This window comes from Phacochoerus africanus, chromosome 1 (genome assembly GCF_016906955.1).
Source record: "Phacochoerus africanus isolate WHEZ1 chromosome 1, ROS_Pafr_v1, whole genome shotgun sequence".
NCBI lineage: Eukaryota > Metazoa > Chordata > Mammalia > Artiodactyla > Suidae > Phacochoerus > Phacochoerus africanus.
This window is the reverse complement of record NC_062544.1, coordinates 111,290,317-111,299,449: the sequence shown is the minus strand read 5'-3', so window position 1 is coordinate 111,299,449 and position 9,133 is coordinate 111,290,317.

The window sequence follows — 9,133 nt, the reverse complement described above, 5'->3', positions numbered from 1 at the left end:
TTAATTAGGTCCCAGAGTTTGTTTTGTTTTGTTTTTATTAGGGCCGAGCCCCACCTCACCGCCTCGATTTCCCAGGCTAGGGGTTGAATTGGAGCTGCAGCTTCTGGCCTAAGCCAGAGCCACAGCGATGCCAGATCGGAACCGCATCTGTGACCTACACTGCAGCTCACGGCAATTCTGGATCCTTAACCCAATGAGGGAAGCCAGGGATTGAACCCACATCTGTATGAATACCACTGGGGCTCATTACCTCGAAACCACAATGGGAATTCCTTTCTTTGAGATTTTATAGCTGTAAACTGGTCTGAATACTGAATTCTTCTCATTTTCCTCTAATATCTGGCTACAGCTCTCCAAAGTAAGGTTTCCACTTTTTCTCCCATCTTTCTGACTTGCAATCATTGAGAACCAAAACTTCCCTTTTCCTGAAGCTATGCAGGCTGAAGTAGGACAACTTAATACAACATCAGAGAAATCAATTAACATGATTTCGTGTGTGGACAATCTTCATGCCTGCTGTTGTGGCAGCCAGAGACATTCAAACTACAAACCCAGGAAAATCTACCAGATTGCCACTGTCTGCCCTCATCCATTTGAAGAGGCTTCAAACCCAACACCTGGAAATCTGGCTGCCTTTAGAACTCAGAAAACTGGGATTATATCTGTTCTAATCAGTAACTTTTTTTTTTTTTTTTGGTTTTGGTTTGTTTGTTTTGTTTGTTTCCACGAAATGCCTCTCATTAAATACCAGATTGCTTGCCCTCTGTAGGCCTAACTTGGGTAACTCACATGCATATTACCTCTCAAAATGAGATGCAACTTTTTAACTAAACTGATCTATTCCTGGGACTAAGAGACTGGTTTGATAAGATATGGAGCAATCTACAGACTCTGGACAGGCTCAAACCTATTTCACAGGATGGTCCAATATTAACTTTCCACTATATTGCCCAAATCTTTGCTGTTTCTTTTTTAGTCGAGACCACAGCATGTGGAAGTTCCCAGGCCAGGGATCAAACCCACACCACAGCAAGGACCTAGTCACTGCAGTGACAACACTGGAGCCTTAACCCACTGCACCACAAGAGAACCCCTACATTGCCCAAACCTTTGAACAGATTCCCAAGGCCCCAAATATCACCGACCTATTTTCATGGCTGGAACCTTCAAGTTTGGGACAAGAGCTATAGATTGGATTTCAAATTATTGCTGTATCATTATTATAAGATGTAATATGTAATCCTATTATATATGTATTTTTGGCTTGTAACCCCTGAATTAGTGTATTGACTGCCCAGTCATTTAAGGCCCTCACCATTGACTCAGATGCCTGGGCATCAGAGGGTGGACTGTAGTCTAAACCCCAGCGGTTGATTGTTGTCTTTTTCTTCCTTTCTCTCTCTTTTTTTTTTTTTTTTGTAATGCAAGCTGGACTTAAGTTTGACTGCCTGGCATCCCTTCAAGATGGCTATCTGATAAAACATGTTTCAGCCACATGACTAGATTTAAAAAGCCAGGCCAGGAGTTCTCTTCATGGCTCAGCAGTAAACAAACCCAACTAGGATCCATGAGGATGCGGGTTCCATCCTTCGCCCTGCTCAGTAGGTTTAGGATCGGCACTGTTATGAGCTGTGGTGTAGGTTGAGACTCGTCTCGGATCCCACATTGCTGTGGCTGTGATATAGGCTGACAGCTTTAGCTCCAATTAGACCCCTAACTATGGGTGTGTGCCCCCCGCCAAAGAAAACAAAAAATAAAAAGCCAGGCCACCTCCCCCCACTGAGGCTCCTTTGTTTCAGAGATCTTGGTTGTTTCTACAACTCCATTTGGGTCACTTGTTTTTTTCTCTTCCCATGCTTTAAATTCCTATTCTTATGTTTTAATAAAAAGTGAACCCTAGAAGTTCCCTGGTGGACTAGGAGTTAAGGATTCAGTGTTGTTACTGCTGTGGCTCAGGACACTGCTGTGGCTTGGGTTCAATCCCTGACCGGGAAACTTCTGAATGCCATGGGCATGGCAAGAAAGAAAGAAGGAAGGAAGGAAGGAAGGAAGGAAGAAAGGAAAGAAAGAGAGAGAGAGAGAAAGAAAGAAGAAGAAGAAGAAAGAAAGAAGAAAGAAAGAAAGAAAGAAAGAAAAAAAGAAAGAAAGAACAGACAAAGAAAAAAAAAGAAAGAAAGAAAGAAAGAAAGAAAGAAGAAAGAAAGAAAAAGAAAGAAAGAAAAGAAAGAAAGAAAGAAAAGAAAAGAAAAGAAAGAAAGTAATGAATGAACCCAACTAGTGTCCATGAGGATGTGGGTTTCATCAGTAGGTTAAGGATCTGTTGTTGCTGTGAGTTGTGGTGTAGGCCTGCAGCTGCAGCTCTAATTTGACCCCAGCCCAGAAACTTCCATATGATATATATATCGTATGGAAGAGGTAGGCTCTGAGAATGTGTGGGCATTTTTTTATGTCCCCACTCTCCCTGACAGCAGAGCCTAAGCTCACATTAGTTGGCTCTTAAGCCACTAAAAATGAGAGAAAGGGGTGAAGGCGAGGCAAAGGAGTAGCCCTGCAGCTGCCCCTCCCTACTCTCTGGTGTGGGGGGTGTTCAGGGTGCCCAGGAAGGGAGGGGGGCAAGCCCCTTCCCTCTGTGTTTCCATGACATCTGTGAAATGAATATGGGGGCTGCACTGTATTAAGTGGGTACATCTCAGAGTATTTTTCATGGACTAGGGTCCATGATCCTGCAAGATTCTCTATGGAAAGGGTCGCACATTCAAATAAGTATGTGAAACCTCTCTCGCCTTTTCTTAAAGATCCACAATGTACATTAGCTTATTAAGTACTCTGAGGGGAGTTCCCATCGTGGCTCAGTGCAAACAAATTTGACTAGTAAACCATGAGGACTCAGGTTCAATCCCTGGCCTTGCTCAGTGGGTTAAGGATCCAGAGTTGCCATGAGCTAAGGTGTAGGTCCCAGATGCAACTTGGATTCCACATTGCTCTGACTGTGGTGTAGGCCAGCAGCTGCAGCTCTGATTCAACTCCTAGCCTAGGAACTTCCATATGCTGCAGGTGTGACCCTAAAAAAAAGGGACTCTGAGGAGTCCTTCAGGAAAGGAACCTGTTTCCCTTTCCCTCTGATTAACCCCAATTTCCTCAAATATGCCCCTTTTTTCAAAGAACACACAAACATCCCAGAAGGCCTAGGGCATGCCTTGGAGCCTGGAATTTAGGCTCAAAGAATTGGAATGGGTTCAGCCCCAACTCCCTCTCAGACAAGTATTGCTCAGGGCTAGAAAGGTCCTGGAAACTGTCAATGAATATAATCAATAAATAATCTATAATAAGAGTAGAAATTTTATTTGAGCCAAACTGAGGACTATAGTCTGGAAGCCAGCTTCCCAGATTACTCTGAGAAAATGCTCCTGAAAAGCATGGTTTTCAGCACAGTGTTTTATCTTGTCAGAACAAAGCATATTAAAGTCAGAGGTTCATTTTTTAAGAAAGAGAGAAAGAGAGAGAAAGAAAGAAAGAGAGAAAGAAAGAAAAAGGAAGGAAGGAAGGAAGGAAGGAAGGGAGGGAGGAAGGAAGGAAGGAAGGAAGGAAGGAAGGGAAAGAAAAAGAAGAAAAGAAAGAAAAGAAGAAAGAAAGAAGAAAAGACAGAAAGAAAGAAAGAAAGAAAGAAAGAAAGAAAGAAAGAAAGAAAGAAAAAAAGAAAGAAAGAAAGAAAGAGAGAGAAAGGAAGAACAGATCAGTACACAGCAAGTCAATATGGCCTCGGCACCTGGGAAAGGGCTCTTATCATTGAAGGAGTATCAGCATTGGTGTTCCAAGAAGGGAAGTATTTAAGCTTTATTATTAATATGGACATTCCTTTTTTTTTTTAAACCACACCCACAGCATTTGGAAGTTCCTGGACTAGGGATCAAACCCACGCTGCAGTTGCTGGCTGCCCTGCAGCTGCAGGAACCCAGGATCCTTAACCCGCTGTATCATAGGGGAACTTTCTAATATGGACATATTTTACTTCTGGTCAGTGTACCCTTTCCTTTAATAATTAAAGCAGATGTACAATGTATGTTTAATAGGGCACAAACAGGCTGTTTTAATTAGGATGAAATTCAAGGTAACCCATGTATAATCCAGAATGACTGCCCCATAGCTGAATGTGTGAAAATTCCTTTTATCAAAACCACGAACCCTTCCCCCATCCGCCACCCTTCAACAAGGCATCTTGCCTAATGGAATTTGTCAACCAGCAAGCAGCACGATGGCACAAGGGGGTCTAACTCAACCAGGATAGGAGGGACCCCCAGGAACAATTTCACCTCCCAGAGGCCCAGGGATTGAGAAAGACTGGGACAGAGCAAGGTTACCACAAGTCTAGCTTCCTGGTCTCCAGCCCCCTCCAGCCCCCAGTACAAAGTATTTCCTCTCCTTCCAGGACATTCAGGGAGGGGCATAGCACCCAGGTGCAAGCTGTAAGGAGAGCTCAGCTGCTCTCCAGGACCTTTGACTTCCAGAAGGAGAGCTCCAGGAACACTCACAAGAAAACTCCACCCTGCAGTTCAGACCCTGGTACAGACAAAATGAATCCAACTAGGAACCACTGGCCTCGGTCAGTAGGTTAAGGCTCTGGCGTTGCCGTGAGCTGTGCTGTAGGTCACAGATGTGTCTTGGATCCGGCATTGCTATAGCTCTGGCATAGGCTGTTGGCTACAGCTCTGATTGGACCCCTAGCCTAGCCTGGGAACATCCATATGCCACGGGTGTGGCCCTAAAAAGCAAAAAAAAAAAAAAAAAAAAAAAAAGGGAAAACTCTGCCCTTTGGAATGAATTCTCTCCCCTGCTCTAGAGCCCATTCTGGCTCCCTGTTGCCCCATGTCCTCCATTTCCTGCCACTGCCTCTGACCTAACCAAAGCCTCACCACCTCTACCTGCTGGGTAGTCATGTCTCTTGAAATGTTCAGCAATGGGCACTTACTCTCAATAGGATGCATGAATGTTGTCACACACTCAATGGTGTTACATTAGCCCAGGGGCAGATTGGGGACAGTGACGATCAGCAATCCCATGCATTTCTGCAGTAACTTTTATTTATTTATTTATTTTCAAAGAGATGATTTTTATTTTCTTTTTTAATTACTCAGTGAATTTTATCACATTTATAGTTGTACAGTGATCATCACAACCCAATTTTTTAGCATTTCCATCCCAAACCCCCAGCCCATCCCCCACCCCCCAACCTGTCTCATTTGGAAACCATAAGTTTTCAAAGTCTGTTGAGTCAGTATCTGTTATGCAAAGAAGTTCGTTGTGTCCTTTTCTTAGATTCCACATGTAAGTGATAATATATTATATTGGTGTCTCATTGTCTGACTGACTTCACTTAGCATGATAATTTCTAGGTCCATCTATGTTGCTTCAAATGCCATTATTTCATTCCTTTTAATGGCTGAGTAATATTCCATTGTGTATATGTACCACTTCTTCTTGATCCACGCCTCTATTGATGAACATTTAGGTTGTTTCCATGTCTTGGCTATTGCAAATAATGTTGCAATGAATATTTAGAGTACACGTATCCTTTCTAGTCGTGGTTTTCTCTGGATAGATGCCCATGAGTGGGATTGCTGGATCAAATGGTAATTCTATTTTTAGTTTTCTAAGGAATCTCCATACTGTTTTCCACAGTGGTTGCACCAATTTACATTCCCACCAAGAGTGCAATAGGATTCCCTTTTCTCCACACCCTCTCCAGCATTTATTGTAGACTTTTTGATGATGGCCATTCTGGCTGGTGTAAGGTGGTACCTCAGAGTGGTTTTGATTTGCATTTCTCTAAGAATGTGTGATGTTGAACATCTTTACATGTGTTTTTTGGCCATCTGTATGTCTTCTTTGGAAAATTGTTTGTTTAGATCCTCTGCCCATTTTTTTTTCTTTTGCCCATTTTTTGATGGGGTTGTTTGGGTTTTTTGGTATTGAGCTGCAGGAGGTATTTATAATTTTGGAGATTAATCCCTTGTCAGTCACTTCATTTGCAAATATTTTCTCCCATTCTTTGGGTTGTCTTTTTGTTTTTGTTTAGTGTTTCCTTTGCTGTACAGAAACTTTTAAGTTTAATTAAGTCCCGTTTGTTTATTTTTGTTTTTATCATCATTACTCTAGGAGGTGGATCTGAGAAGATATTGCTGTGGGTTATGTCAGAGAGTGTTTAGCCTGTGTTTTCCTCTAAGAGGTTTATAATGTCCGGTCTCATATTTAGGTCTTTAATCCATTTTATTTGTGTATGGTGTTAGAAATGTGGCTGTCCAGTTCTCCCAGCACCACTTATTGAAGGGACTGTCTTTTCTTCATTGTATGTTCTTGCCTCCTTTTTCATAGATTAGTTGACTGTAGGTGTGTGGTTTTAATTCTGGGCTTTCTATCCTGTTCCACTGATCTACATTTCTTTGTGCCAATGCCATATGGTTTTGATGACTGTAGCTTTATAGTATAGTCCAAAGTCAAGGAGCCATATATGACAAACCCACAGCTAACATCATTCTTAATGGTGAAAAGCTGAAAGAATTCCCACTGAGATCAGGAAAGGATGTCCCCTCTAGCTGCTACTATTCAACATAGTTTTGGAAGTCCTAGCCATGGCAATCAGAGAAGAAAAAGAAATAAAAGGAATCCAAATTGGAAAGGAAGAAGTAAAACCATCACTATTTGCAGGTGACATGATACTATACCTAGAAAATGACATGATACTATACCTAGAAAAAGACACTACCAGAAAACTGTTAGAGCTCATCAATGAATTTGGCAAAGTCACAGGATCAAAATTAATACAGAAATCAACTGCATTTCTCCAGTACATTTTATTTTAAACTTTTTTTTTATTTTTTATTTTTTTTGTCTTTTTTGCCATTTCTTGGGCCACTCCCTCAGCATATGGAGGTTCCCAGGCTAGGGGTCCAATCAGAGCTGTAGCCACCAACCTACGCCACAGCCACAGCAACTCGGGATCTGAGCCACGTCTACAACCTACACCACAGCTCACAGCAATGCTGGATCCATAACCCACTGAGCAAGGCCAGAGATCAAACCCGCAACCTCATGGTTCCTAGTCTGATTCGTTAACCACTGAGCCACGACAGGAACTCCTATTTTAAACTTCCGGGAAAAAAATTTTTTTTGGTCTTTTTGTCTTTTCTTAGAGCCACACCCATGGCATATGGAGGTTTCTAGGCTAGGGGTCCAATCCGAGCTGTAGCCTGCCAGCCTACGCCAGAGCCACAGCAACTTGAGATCCAAGCCACGTCTGCAACCTACACCATAGCTCTCTGTGAGGCCCGATCCTTAACCCACTGAGTGAGGCCAGGGATCAAACCTGTGTCCTCATGGATGCTAGTCAGGTTCACCAACCACTGAGCCCCAACAGGAACACCTAAAAAATATTTACACTACTTGCTTTGTTCTCTCTTGCCTCTGGGTGGTCCACTGATGAGGGGCCATTCCTCCCCATTTCCTGGAGTTGTACAACTGAAACCAAGAGTGGTCAAGAGGCTGACACATAAGCTAGGCCAGTGGCTACAACTCCGATTAGACCCCTAGCCTGGGAACCTCCATATGCCGTGGGTGCAGCCCTAGAAAAGGCAAAAAGACAAAAAGACAAAAAAAAAAAAAGAGGCTGACACATAAGATAAAGGGCCAGCTGAGACTAGCAACACAGGTTTGGGGCTCTTGGCCCTGAGCACATCCCACCCTGAAAAAGACTCTAGAAACAGATCCCCAGTGACTGGGGATTGCATTCAGTTTTACATAAGGGCCAAGTGACACTAGCTGCCTTTTCTTTTTTCTTTTTACTTCTTTCTTCTTTCTTTTTTTTTTTTTTTTCTTTTTAGGGCCACACCCACAGCATATGTAAGTTCCCAGGCTAGGAGTCAAATCTACAGCTGCCAGCCTATACCACAGCCACAGCCACAACAATGCAGGATCTGAGCTGCATCTGCAACCTACATCACAGCTCACTGGCAATGCTGGATCCTTAACCCACTGAGAGAGGCCAGGGATCAGATTCGCATTCTCATGGATCCTAGTCGGGTTCTTAGCGCTGAGTCATGATAGGAACCCCCTAGTTGCCTTTTCTAATAACACTCCATTCATTCCCAAAAAATATTCTCCCGGGAAACAAGTGCCCTCTAGTGGCCACTTTGGGTGCTATGCCTATGCCCACCATCCAGAAGAATGGCAAAAAAAAAAAAATCCTCGACTTATTCAGAACAGAAAAGGGACCCTAGAGATCAGGCCTCACCACCCCAAGCCTTAAGTTCAGTCCATCTTTGGGGCAGGGGTCAGTGCTAAGGGGAATGATGGTGTCTCAGAGGCCCTTTTTATTTGTTTTTTCTTTCTTTTTTGGCTGCCCCACAGCATATGGAGCTCCCAGGCCAGGGATCAGATCTGAGATGCTGTTGTTATCTATACCACAGCTAAGGCAACTGCAGGATTCTTTAACCCACAATGCCAGCCTGGGATCAAACCTCTGTCACAGAGCTACAGAGATGCTGCCAATCCCATTTCACCACAGAGGGAACTCCTCAGAGGCCCTTTCTAATCCTACTTCCTTCAGGATAACATTCACATTCTTAGCCTTCATTCACTCCACAAACATTTCTCCTTCTTCAATGAGCCATGCTGTTGCTGGGAACAAGAGGCTGCCATGTCCCAGAAAAGCTTTTTTGTGTTTTTCTATGAAGGGAAGGAATATAGGTGGAGGGAAAATTGGGGTCAAGGGGAAGTTGTTATATTACTAGGAAGAAATATTTTATTGAAATATACTATTCACAGAAGTTCCCGTTGTGGCTCAGTGGTTAACGAATCTGACTAGGAACCATGAGTTTGTGGGTTCGATCCCTGGCCTCGCTCAGTGGGTTAAGGATCTGGTGTTGCCATGAGCTGTGGTGTAGGTCACAGACATGGCTCAGATCCCATGTTGCCGTGGCTGTGGCATAGGCCGGCGGCTATAGCTCCGATTCGACCCCTAGCCTGGGAACCTCCATATGTTGCGGGTATGACCCTAGAAAAGGCAAAAAAAAAAGAAAGAAAGAAATATACTATTCAACTATTCACAGAGTTCCCATCATGGCTCAGCAATTAGCGAGCC